General features: G+C 34.4%; 2 long non-coding RNA genes across 4 annotated transcripts in view; one reads left to right on the top strand and one right to left on the bottom strand.

The window, feature by feature from the left end:
* LOC149131668 (uncharacterized) overlaps positions 1 to 12,500 on the bottom strand; it is an 80,505-nt gene that overhangs the window by 25,468 nt on the left and 42,537 nt on the right. The gene's annotated exons all lie outside the window — the stretch shown is intronic.
* The window catches only part of LOC149131669 (uncharacterized), an 85,059-nt gene that overhangs the window by 56,696 nt on the left and 15,863 nt on the right, over positions 1 to 12,500 (top strand). Inside the window, exon 3 of the long non-coding RNA XR_016237641.1 lies at positions 7,612 to 7,742. This is a non-coding gene — a long non-coding RNA (uncharacterized LOC149131669). The remainder of the gene's footprint in view (positions 1 to 7,611; positions 7,743 to 12,500) is intronic.

The following is a 12,500-nucleotide window of genomic DNA, read 5'->3' as shown; positions in this document are numbered from 1 at the left end:
AAGATGTCTGGGAAAGTCATCAAGTGGAACTGAAGGTGGTATTGCGAAAAGGAACCGTAAAAGATTATACTGTATATTAGGCTTGATGTTTTATAAAGGCTTGAAGCGGGAGAAAAACAATTGCAACGTCTACATTAAGAACAATGAGTCACTGTAGAGAGGAATTTAAGTCAAGTGCTCAAGAAGTTACTCTCTTTGCCTTGAATTAGCTTTGGTATTTCGGAACGAATCTTTATGAAATTTCGTAGAGCGATCAGCTGTAACACAGTTTAACACAACAAAAAGGTTTGTTTTCTTTGGAGTAAAACAGGGATGAGTCAAGAGATGCAGACAAACTGACAGTCATAATGGTGTAATACGTTGAGCTGGACTGTTAGTGCGAGATACAAACAGAAACATTGTCAGTTTGTCAAAACACTGTTTATTTTTCTCTATTGGGTAAAACACAGACAGAAAAAGTAGGAAAGTCCCATGAACATCCGTCGATATTTTGTAAACAAAAGGTTTTTATCTCTATATTTACACGCGGTTTCAAAGCGACGAAAATATTTCGACAAATTAAATTTACATGTTGAAGTGAATCTAACGGTTTTTGTGTGTTTTAAATGGCTTATAAACACCTTTCACACTGCAATTGCTTTTGTTTCAGCACAGGATCTCAGCTCAAATCACTTTCTATGCAAGTATATCTCCGTAATATATATATATATACATATATATATACATAACATTCGCTAGGGCCCCAGCTCGAATACTGCCGAGCATTGTGGTCCCCCTACAAAAAACAAGACATAATGAGGATCGCAGTGTCACAAAGATCAATTATGAAAAAAAAAAAAAAATAAATGAATGGCATGATGAGACTTGATTATTGGGCTCGACTTAAACAGCTGAAGCTCGTGCAATGCGTCCCCTACAAAGGACGAGATCACATCACATAAGAACATTCCGAAACAATTTCTTCACTGCAAATGGTCCTTCTCTTTTCAATGTTAACCCGAAAGAAATTAAAGTAGAAAAAGACCCCACAACTTTCAAACGGTACCTGAACAAATTTCTCCAGGAAATACCGGATAAACCACTTACACCTGGATACAACTCAACCAATAACAACAACAACTCTCTGCTTGAGTGGTCCATGGTGTTCCGAAATAATTAATTAAAAAACTTTTCCAGGTGGTACTATTGAGTTAGTCATGGCCTGGGCAGATAATGGCCGAAACCAATCTAAGTTATCTAAGTAATATATATATATATATATATATATATATATATATATATATATATATATATATATATATACATTCGTATAAATATAGTGTACATTTAAACACATAAGAGGTATCCATCATAGGATTTCTGGCACGCTAGAAGGAACAGCCAAAATCCAAACCACTATTAAGGATAAACTTCGAAGGGAATGAAAGATTAAAACATTTACCATCTATCATTGCGACACAATTTCTTCACTGCAAATGGTCCTGAAGCGTGCCAGGAATCCTATGATGGATACCTCTTATGTGTTTAAATGTACACTGTATTTATATGAAATTAGTCTATTGAGTAATTTTTCTACACGCTAGGCCACTGGTATTAAAAGTTTCTAAAATTTTTATTATATATATATATATATATATATACACACACACACACACACACACACACACACACACACACACACACACACACACACACACACACACACACACACACACACACATATATATATATATATATATATATTGATATTGATATATCATATATTTCCTTTGAGATTCACCGTTCCTAAAAAGAATTATTTCATATTTTCAAAGTTTCTCCATCCTTACGACATCAACAATGTGTGTGTGTGTACATGTGTGTGTGTGTATGTACCTGCGTGAGTGTGCTTTTGCGTGTATGTGAACATGTGTGTGCGTGTGGATAGAGAGGATGAGAAAGTATATCTGGAACACTGTCGTTATTAAAATTTTACATTTAAAAGTCATATCTTCGAAAAGTTTGAACACGGTTCCAAATACTATGAAGAAAATTTATTCTTTTCTTGTTTCAGATTCATATTCGGTTATATTTCTAAAATATTGAAGTTCTATGATCTATAAATCTGACTATTAATTTTTAGAATGTTTGAATATATTTCGAATTTTATAAAATTAAACAGTCTGACTTATAAAGCAAAATACTCGAGTCGTGTAGAAGTTTAATCTTTTAGCATTCAGATTCTTCACGCTGTTTTGAATTAATCATGAATTATCTTATAACTTTGAGATTTTGATGATGCGGTTATTTATTTTTAGACTGACAGTGTAGGGTAAGTGAAAGAGGCCGGATCTGGCCAGTTTGACCATAAACCATGTAGAATATTTGGGTCGGATATGGCAGGTTGAAATGCTAAAAGTTTAAACAAGTTTGAACGTAAAAGTCATATACACTTTCTTTGACATTTAATCCTGCCACATGAGTTCAATTCCCGTGGGGAAAAACTTTTATTTATTTATCTATTTTTATGGTGCGCCTAAACACTGAGTACAATAAGTTTATGATACGTGTATACATATTTTCTATCTTCCGTGGGATTTTGAAACTGGGAACTAACTTTTTGAAGATATAATTTGTAAATAAGGAATTTTAATAACCTATTTTAATGCCAGACATCTTCTGCATAGTATTCATGCTCGAACTATTTTACAAAAACGTTATAAATCTTGCTGCTCTAAATTAGATAAATTTAACAAAATGATATTTCCAAGTATATGACATCCGAGCAGTTCCAAGGCCTTGTCATATAATATCCTTTAATTCTTGTAATTGCTTCAGTCACTGAACTTTCCGCTTCATCTTGTCTTCCTCATCCTCGTTGTCGTCGTGATCAGCATCAACAACATTGATCGAGTTCTCATTCTACTTGTGTCTACGTACACGATCAATATCTACACTATGTCATTGATTGATTAAAATTACCCAAATACGACAACTTTAACATGAAATAACTTCTAAAATACGAAATTTTGTCCAAAATGTTCAAAGTAAACGGTGTTCTGTATGAGAAATGACACCAGTATACGAAGTTTCAAACTGTTTAGTTAAAAAAGAAATAATCAAAAAATCTGTGAACCAAACTGAACAGATCCCCATATGGACCCAATTGGGAACCACTGATCTATTTGGTCAAAATCTATACAATATATGAGACTTTCTGAATGGTACGCCTAAATAAAAAATTACCTCGAATCTTTTAGCAGTTTGACCCTCCTGGTGATACGTCATATTTCATGCGGTCCGTTTTTCGAAAAAGTTGCTCATGCCTGATCGACACATGATCCATTCATCTAGTCAAAATCTATCCACTCAGCCTTGCTATTCAGTCAACATCTATTCACTGTGTCTATCTGATCAGACTGTATCTATAAAACCAATTAAGCGGCGAACTGGCGGAATCGTTAGTACACCGAGCAAAATAATTAGCGGCATTTCGTCCGTTTTATCGTTCTGAGTTCAAATGCCTCCGGGGTCGACTTTGTCTTTCACCCTTCCGAGTTGATAAAATAGGTACGAGTTGAGCACAGGGGTCAATTTAATCGATCTAGCCCCTCCCCCGAAACTGCTGGCCTTGTGTTAACATTTGAAAACAATATCTATCTACACAGCCAACACCTACACACAGTATCTGCTTTATCAACATCTACACACTACGTCTATTTATCTCGTCAACATCGACAAACCATGTCTGTCTATTCAATCAAAATCTATACACTGTGTCTCTCTATGAAGTCTGTATCTACATATTGTCTATCTCGTTTGCGCAGCGTCTGTCTCTCCAGTTAGCGTCCTCAGGCTGTTTACATTTAGGAACTCTATCATGTCGACATTTACATATAGCAATTATCAAAAAAGAAAAACATAATCACCATCATCATCATCATCATCATCATCATCATCATTAAAGTAATAGTAATGAAAAACTGGCTAAGTATAGAAAGTAATTACAGCAAATTTGATATGGTTCCCTGTTGAAGTGTGTCACCACATTAATTAATCTCAATGTTGGATATTCGTCAGAAAATCTAGCTCTATATTATAGCGGCAAACTGCCATGCTAACCTTCCTTTGTCTCCCTTTAACTGCACTACTTCCTTCTTTTGTTTTTGTTGTTGTTTTCTTTGTGCTCTATGCACGTGTACGTATGCTCTCTGATTTACACTGTCGTTTGATTGTTATTTTCCTTCTTAACAACTCTTTAAAAACAATATTGATTTCGGACAGTCAGAAGGCCACGCGTTTGGAGCAAGGGTATAATCGACTATACTGACTCAGTATTTGAGTGGTACATAGCTTCGATCAAGGAAGGGGGAATAATAAAGTCTTCCCAGGCTACATTTGAACTCAAAACGTAAAGAAACGTAACTAAATAATGTAGCCTATCTCGTCCAGCGATCTACTTAACAGTTCTGCCATTGTCCCAGTTGTGGTTATTCTCTCTACTACACATTACTGTCTACTTTTCCCCTTCTTTTAGCTCCATTTTGCCTTCAATATTATCAGGAAATCTGTCCTATTTTAGGTATCTCATTCATGGCCATATTTCTAAAGAAATACACCGTCAGTGTGTTTCAATTAATTTCAGAGAGATTTTGTCGTTAAACTGTGTTTGGGATATAACTTAATAAGATGGTATTAGAATTATAATGGAAGATTTAAATTTAAATATGAACACTTTAAAAGGAGAGGTTTTTACATACCAAAACAAAGTTTAGTCTCGAGTGATTTGGTATCAAAAGGATTAAACACCGCCATCTGTTTGATCATTTTCCTTCTCATTGATTTATATCTATAAATTATCGAAAAAGTTGTTTCTAGTGCTGTCTGTTTTCTTCTTTATAGCTGAGTAGCTTCATAACTTTGTGAGAAAATGCAATTTTAGTTTGGACACCAACAATGCCCACCCCACTCAACTCCCAGTATTGTTGAGAGACTCAACGTCTTATTTCACTTCTGCTTTCCATGTTTGTGTGACTGTATAATTTAAAATCCGAAATTTGCTGAGATTGAACTTGCGGTGGTTTAACCGATTTCATGATCTCTCAATATTGGTACGGGTGGCTCCACTGTAATGCTTTTCTAATAATCGGAGCACTTGAAATCAGAACTACAGTCTAAGAAAATACTCATTAATTTTACAAGTCTACTCAGTATATTAGTTTCAAATTTTGGCACAGAACCAGCAATGTCGAGAGAGGGGGTAAGTCGGCTACATAGACCCTAGTGTTCAGCTGCTACTTATTTTATCGATCCCCGAAAGGATGAAAGGTAAAGTCTGCCTCGGCAGAATTTGAACTCAGAACATAAAAACGGACGAAATGCCGCTAAGCATTTTGCCCGACGTCCTAACGATTCTGCCAGCTCGCCGCCTTGGCTCCCCAATATATTAAGTTCGGTTGAACAACTAAGTGGCTTTTGTGAGTAGAAATTCTCCTTGGTTTTGAACACAGAGCAGTGCAAAGTAGAATTCATTACCTCCTTGACTGTCTAGTAATCTACGTTCTATTAACGTAGCCAACTGTCATTTCTTTTCTTTTTTTTTTGCCCGTCTAACATCGTTATTTCAAAATTTGTTTTTATAAACTGGCGACTTTTCTGTCATTTATTGCAACTGATGAGCCTTTATAGAGACTAATACGAACTAAGTTAGATGTTATGATCCAAAGTGTGCTTTCTTTACAGATTTCACTGCTGGTTCAAGCAACATGAACGACTGTGTAAGGATTCCGTTGTTCAGTAATTAGTGATGTCAGCTATGTTGTTCTTTAGCTCCAAGTCAGGCCTGACCTTTAGCAGACCTAAAGACATTCTACCCACGACCATTCCATCTACTTTCAGTTCTTCTTCTTCTTCTTCTTCTTCTTCTTCTTCTTCTTCTTCTTCTTCTTCTTCTTCTTCTTCTTCTTCTTCTTCTTCTTCTTCTTCTTCTTCTTCTTCTTCTTCTTCTTCTTCTTCTTCCAGAAAGTTAATCAGACAACATAGAGATATACACTCAGCGTTGACCAATCTGCTTTTACTATTGGTCACTATATGTGTGGCGAGAGGTCAATAGTTTGATTAAATCTAATAATATAACTAGGTCATCATTAGCTTGTGGAATATATGTTATTCACAAAGCCTTCATAATGATAATGCTCTGTACCTTAAATATTGTGATTCAAAATAATCGTCAGTGCTTTTCAAAAACGTACATAGCCAAAATTTCTCCCTTTCGATGTTAAAGTGATTTCAGCTGAAAAGTTTTCTCTCTTGCACTTAGCATATCATTACCAATTCTTTGTGGAAAATGTACAAATCACAAAAGAGAGCAACGGCCAGCATTTAACTCTTTCTCCAAATATTTGATATTTCAATGTAAGCTTTGAAAAGTAACATTCAAATCTTCTCTTTCACTGAACAATTGAAGTAAATGAATAAAGTAAAGTTTGCATGGTACCACCTATATTAACTGGTACCGTTGTCTAGAAGCATTTCTATTGTCTACCATATCACATCTAAGATAATAAAAACTTATGACTATAGGAAGTTGATCCCCGGAGATGATATAGGCGATTCTGGATTTTTAGCCACGGACAATATTTTTTAGACGTAGCTTCAAATATGTTAGTTATATTTGAGCTGCCAACAAGTTATATATTGATAAAATCATCCACAAAGAGAGATCTACGGGACAGCCCTCACCAGACAGTGTAGCCATTTCCTTCTTGCAGAAATAAATTATAAAATCCATCAAAAAACTTCAGACATAGTGAGTGTACGTCTATATTTTGAGAGAACAGTGTGTAATCAGAGGTCATTTGGCTACTGTTTCTTGCAAGTCGTTCAATGACTTCCTTGGCTCGATATGGCTGGATGTTTTACCTATGGATATGTGCGTATATATTTGTTTATGCGTATGGCTGTACGTATGTTTATTATGTAAAGATGGGTATGCATGTATATATGTGTCTATATGTGTGTACGTGTATATGTGTGTTTGTGTGCGTGAATATGTATGTATACATATCAGTATATGTGTCTACTTGCGTGTGCATACAAGCATACATACATACATACATACAGACATACATACATACATATACATGCACACACAAATACAAACACACACACACATGATGTTTCAATGAATCTATGTTCAGTCTAATATATCTCACCCTCAACCTGAACAACTCTTCCTCACTCTTCCCACTTATCATAAATAATAGCCTTTTCTCTCCCCTTCTCCTTCCACCCGCCTCTCTCTCTCTCTCTCTCTCTCTCTCTCTCTCTCTCTCTCTCACTCTCTCTCTCTCTCTCTCCCTCTCTCTCTCTCTCCCTCTGTTAAGTATTCTCCCTCTAGCATTTCTCTCATACTCAAATACTGTCTACTTCACTCTCTCAGCCTTTCTTTCTTAACTAATAAATATTACTCAAAAGAAATGAAAGGTTTTCTTTTATCTCACAGTCTTTCCATTTCTCCATCTTTCTTTCTTACCCCTCTTCTTCCTCTCTCTCTCCCTCTTTGTCTTACTTTCTCTCTCCGTCCTATCTCCATTTCTTACTTTCTCATTCTCCTCTTTCCCTCTCTCTCAGGCGACTTGCTGATATTTCAAGCGGAGTATAAGATTTACCTCCCTTGACTCTCCTTCAATGACCTCACCGAGTTGCTGACCTCATTCCTACAGACCAACTAAAACTGTCCGCATCCAACCATTCAACTGTTGGTAAGCTCATTACAGACTTTGCTTACGTCTTCTTGCATCTCTTCACCCCCTCCTCTTGCTCACACTCCAAACTCTTTACCACTACAACCATCGCCACCGTCGCCACCACCTACCTTACCATCATTGTTGTTGTTATTGTTCTTGTTATGATTATTAACATCATCATCACCATCCAGTTTCACCTCAATCCCAACGGATTGATCTTTCGATTTTGCTACCACCACCACCACCACCACCACCGTCGCCGACACCCCCACCCCACCACTGTAACTACGATCATCATCACCACCACCTCCAAATCTACCACTACAACTAGCACCTTCGCCACCATCACCACCGCTGGTAGCTCTATCACCATATTTAATGAAAGTCAGCACTCACTAATAATCATCCCATTATTTTCATTGAGGAAATTGTTGCTTCGATATCGATTTTCTATTCATTCTTAATATTAATCCATTAATCCGTTAATCTATTCTATCCGGTATTTTTTAATTATTTGAATTGTTGCTATAAAGAAGGAATTTTAAAACAAAGAAGCACATCTTCATCGCTGGAATTTAGATAAAAATAATGAAGGGCTCAATGTGGGACTTTAGAAGTGTTTTCTGTATTATTATTGTTCCATTTGTGAAGAGCGTGTTAGCTGGTTACTTTCTTAACCCGAAAAACCTGCCGAATGGTGTGTGTGTGATATGAATGATATCTTCACAGCCTGGAGGTTTAGACACATTCTTATCTCTTTTTGTTGATCAGGTATTTAGTAGCTATCACTTATTCTTGGATAGTAAAGGCATAAGCTTCTAGGTGAGACATGTACTTAACACAGGTCCAAAAGCTACTATTCCTCTCAGTGTTGTTGGGATTCTTTAGCTTGCAGGATTCACGCATAACTTTCCGCTTGTATGATGAGTATTTTTCTTCCAAGTTTCTGTCTAATAAGTCAGCTCATCTACCCTTGGTTTACATGGAACAGTTGTACACTCAGAATATCTATTCAGGAGTTCTTCACCTAATCTTTTAATGACATTATTTGCTATGTTGTGTGCACTTGTGATGTACCCATTTCTCCTTTAATTGTTCAGTATGATGCGGTTCTCAAAGGCCATCTGGACCGATCTTAATGCCTCTACCTCTAGATCAGTGATTTCCAAAGTGAGGCATATGCCCCACCGGTGGGGCTCAGGAAAATTGTAGTGGGATGTAGTGCCGTTGTCGCCAGGCACAAGGTTCTCTTTAAAGTGATTCCTTTTTTCTTCTTAGTCAGTAACGTGTGTTTTTGTACTCAGTACTTAATAAAAGAGTTACCAGTAGATTCTTTTTTTATGAAATAATTGTTATAAAATATTAAAAAATAAAGTTGTTTTTTTTTTCCAACCATTGGTTGGGCATACATTTTTTGTGGAAAGTTATAGAGGTGGGAAATATGTTGGGAAACACTGATCTAGACCCTGTCAGTTTCACTGTCGATGATGAAGTTATTAGTTACTTCCTAGTCCTGATGTCCAAGCTGCTGATTGCCCAGTCGAGTACTCCGAATATTGGTGCTAGCACTGTCACTTCAAAAGCATTGTGGGATATAGTTTTATTGACTGCAGACAACTCTGACTTCCATACCTTCCGAATTCTGCTGAAGTACTCTTTTGTCACTCTAGCTTTACTCGCAGCATCACTTTAGCTTTACTCACAGGGCTGCAATATTTTCGTTGGTTCCAAAGTATTTGTAACATCCATCACTTGTAATACGCGAAATCGACAGACCATTGATATCCATGTTTTCTGTCTGGTCACTGGTCGCCAATCTTTTCTCGTTTCACTATCAAATATGAACTCTTGTCCTGACCAAACTTCATTCCTATGATGCATGAAAATGTTATGACCAGTTCTGTCTCATGCTGTCATAAATATTATTTGAGGACAATCTTAGGTCAACAACAAAAAATGGTGTGGATGACATTAGTCTTCCTTTCATTGGTAATTTCAATCATGTAGCCTTTGTATATCCTTGACATGGCTAATAAGGGGTTCACTGCTAGAACAAAAAGCATTAAGATAAGCTGTTACTCTGAAATATTCCTCCTGGTAGCCTAATTCTGTTAGTGATTGTGTTAGTTCTTATTAATAGCTCTATGAACCATGCTGTTGTCACCCTATACTGAACAACTTTTCTAATGTTAATACTTATAGTACTGACTTTAGAGGAATTATTCGGCGTAGCTCCAGACACCTTTCGTTCCTCCTGGCTGCTCCCTTGTCACTACATTGTGTATGTATGTTTGTATGTATGTATGTATGTGCGCGTGCGTGCGTATGTGTGTGTGTGCGTATGTATGTATGCATGTTTGTATGCATGTATGAATGTATGTGTGTGTGTGCGCGCGCGCGTCCGTGCGCATATATATATATATATATATAAATATATAGGCAGTCCTCGCTTTCTAACTGGATGCGTTCTTGAAAATGGGCAGGTAAGTTGAATTTCCGAATCTTAAATTATTGAATTATTCATTGATTGGGGAGGGGCTTTTCCACATGAAATTACTCGGAATCTCTGGGGGGGAATGGTGACATCCCGAACATAAGGAGAAATGCACTTTATGTTCCTTACAAAGTCATTTTATAATTTCCAATGATAAAATAAATAGGGGCAACTGATTCATGACAAATGCGGAAAAATAAAGAATGAATAAATATTGAATTTTGGCACAAGGCCAGCAATTTCGGGGGAAGGGGGATTACATCAACCGCAGTGTTCAACGATCCCGAAAAGGATGAAAGGCAAAGTGGAGCTCGGCGGAATTTGACCTCAGAAACGGACGAAATGCCGCTAAGCGCTTTACCTGGCGTGCTAACGGTTCTTCCGGTTCGTTACCCTAATTTTATCGAATGAATACTGATGTGTTTATACACTTGTGAATTATAGATTAACTATATATATTTTGTTCAAAACTTATCAAGTGTTTGCCGAATACAGTAATCCTTCAACTATCGCGGGTGTTACGTTCCAAAATCCCCGCAATAGGTGAAAATCTGCGAAGTAGAAACAGTACTGTATATATCTTATTATTATTATTTTATAATTTGTATATATTTATTTTATTATAAATGCAAAACAACACCACGGAGGAATCGATGTAAGCTTAAACAATATAATACGCGAGAGGTGAACCGCGATATAGCGAAGGATTACTGTATCACACTTCTCTCGATAAAGGCGGGCGTCCGAGCATATTGTTGACAATCAGAGTTTTCCTATTATGCATAACGGTATCTATATCGTTGTCACCTATGTTGTTATAAATCTTAGCGAATCGTAGGGCACAGATGATCAGAGATTACGAAGTAGAAGGATAAAATGCGACAATATCGAATCGGGGAAACATTTTGACGTGAACTGGGTCATTTTTTAAAAAAGATCAAACAATAGCTGTTCTGCTGTTATTTCACTGGTGGTTTGTTACTTTCTTCAACTTGCTATTAAAATTGGTTTCCAAATTTGGCACAAGGCCAATAATCTCGAGGGAGGAGTTAAGTCGATTACATAGATCCCAGTGTTCAACTGGTACTTATTTTGTCGACCCCAAAAGGATGAAAGACAAAGTCGACCTCGGTGGAATTTGAACTCAGAACGTAAAGATGGACGAAATGCCACTAAGCATATTGTTCGGCGTGCTAACGATTCTTTTCTATTATAGGCACAAGGCTTAAAATTTGTGGGGAGGCGGATAGTCGATTACATCGACCCCAGTACTCAACTGGTACTTAATTTATTGACCCCGAAAGGATGAAAGGCCAAATTGATCTCGGCAGAATTTGAGCTCAGAACGCAGCGACGGGCAAAATATCGCTATGCATTTTGCCCGGTGTGCTAACGATTCTGCCAGCTCGCCGCCTTACTTGCTATTAATATATATATATATATATATATATATATATATATATATATATATATATATATATATATATATATATATATATATATATATATATATATATATATATATATATATATATATATATATATATATATATATATATATATATATATATATATATATATATATATATATATATATATATATATATATATATATATATATATATATATATATATATATATATATATATATATATATATATATATATATATATATATATATATATATATATATATATATATATATATATATATATATATATATATATATATATATATATATATATATATATATATATATATATATATATATATATATATATATATATATATATATATATATATATATATATATATATATATATATATATATATATATATATATATATATATATATATATATATATATATATATATATATATATATATATATATATATATATATATATATATATATATATATAATATATATATATATATATATATATATATATATATATATATATATATATATATATATATATATATATATATATATATATATATATATATATATATATATATATATATATATATATATATATATATATATATATATATATATATATATATATATATATATATATATATATATATATATATATATATATATATATATATATATATATATATATATATATATATATATATATATATATATATATATATATATATATATATATATATATATATATATAATATATATATATATATATATATATATATATATATATATATATAATATATATATATATATATATATATATATATATATATATATA

Source organism: Octopus bimaculoides, chromosome 20, assembly GCF_046866305.1.
Source record: "Octopus bimaculoides isolate indiv1 chromosome 20, ASM4686630v1, whole genome shotgun sequence".
Taxonomy (NCBI): domain Eukaryota; kingdom Metazoa; phylum Mollusca; class Cephalopoda; order Octopoda; family Octopodidae; genus Octopus; species Octopus bimaculoides.
This window is presented reverse-complemented; position numbering and strand designations above follow the sequence as displayed.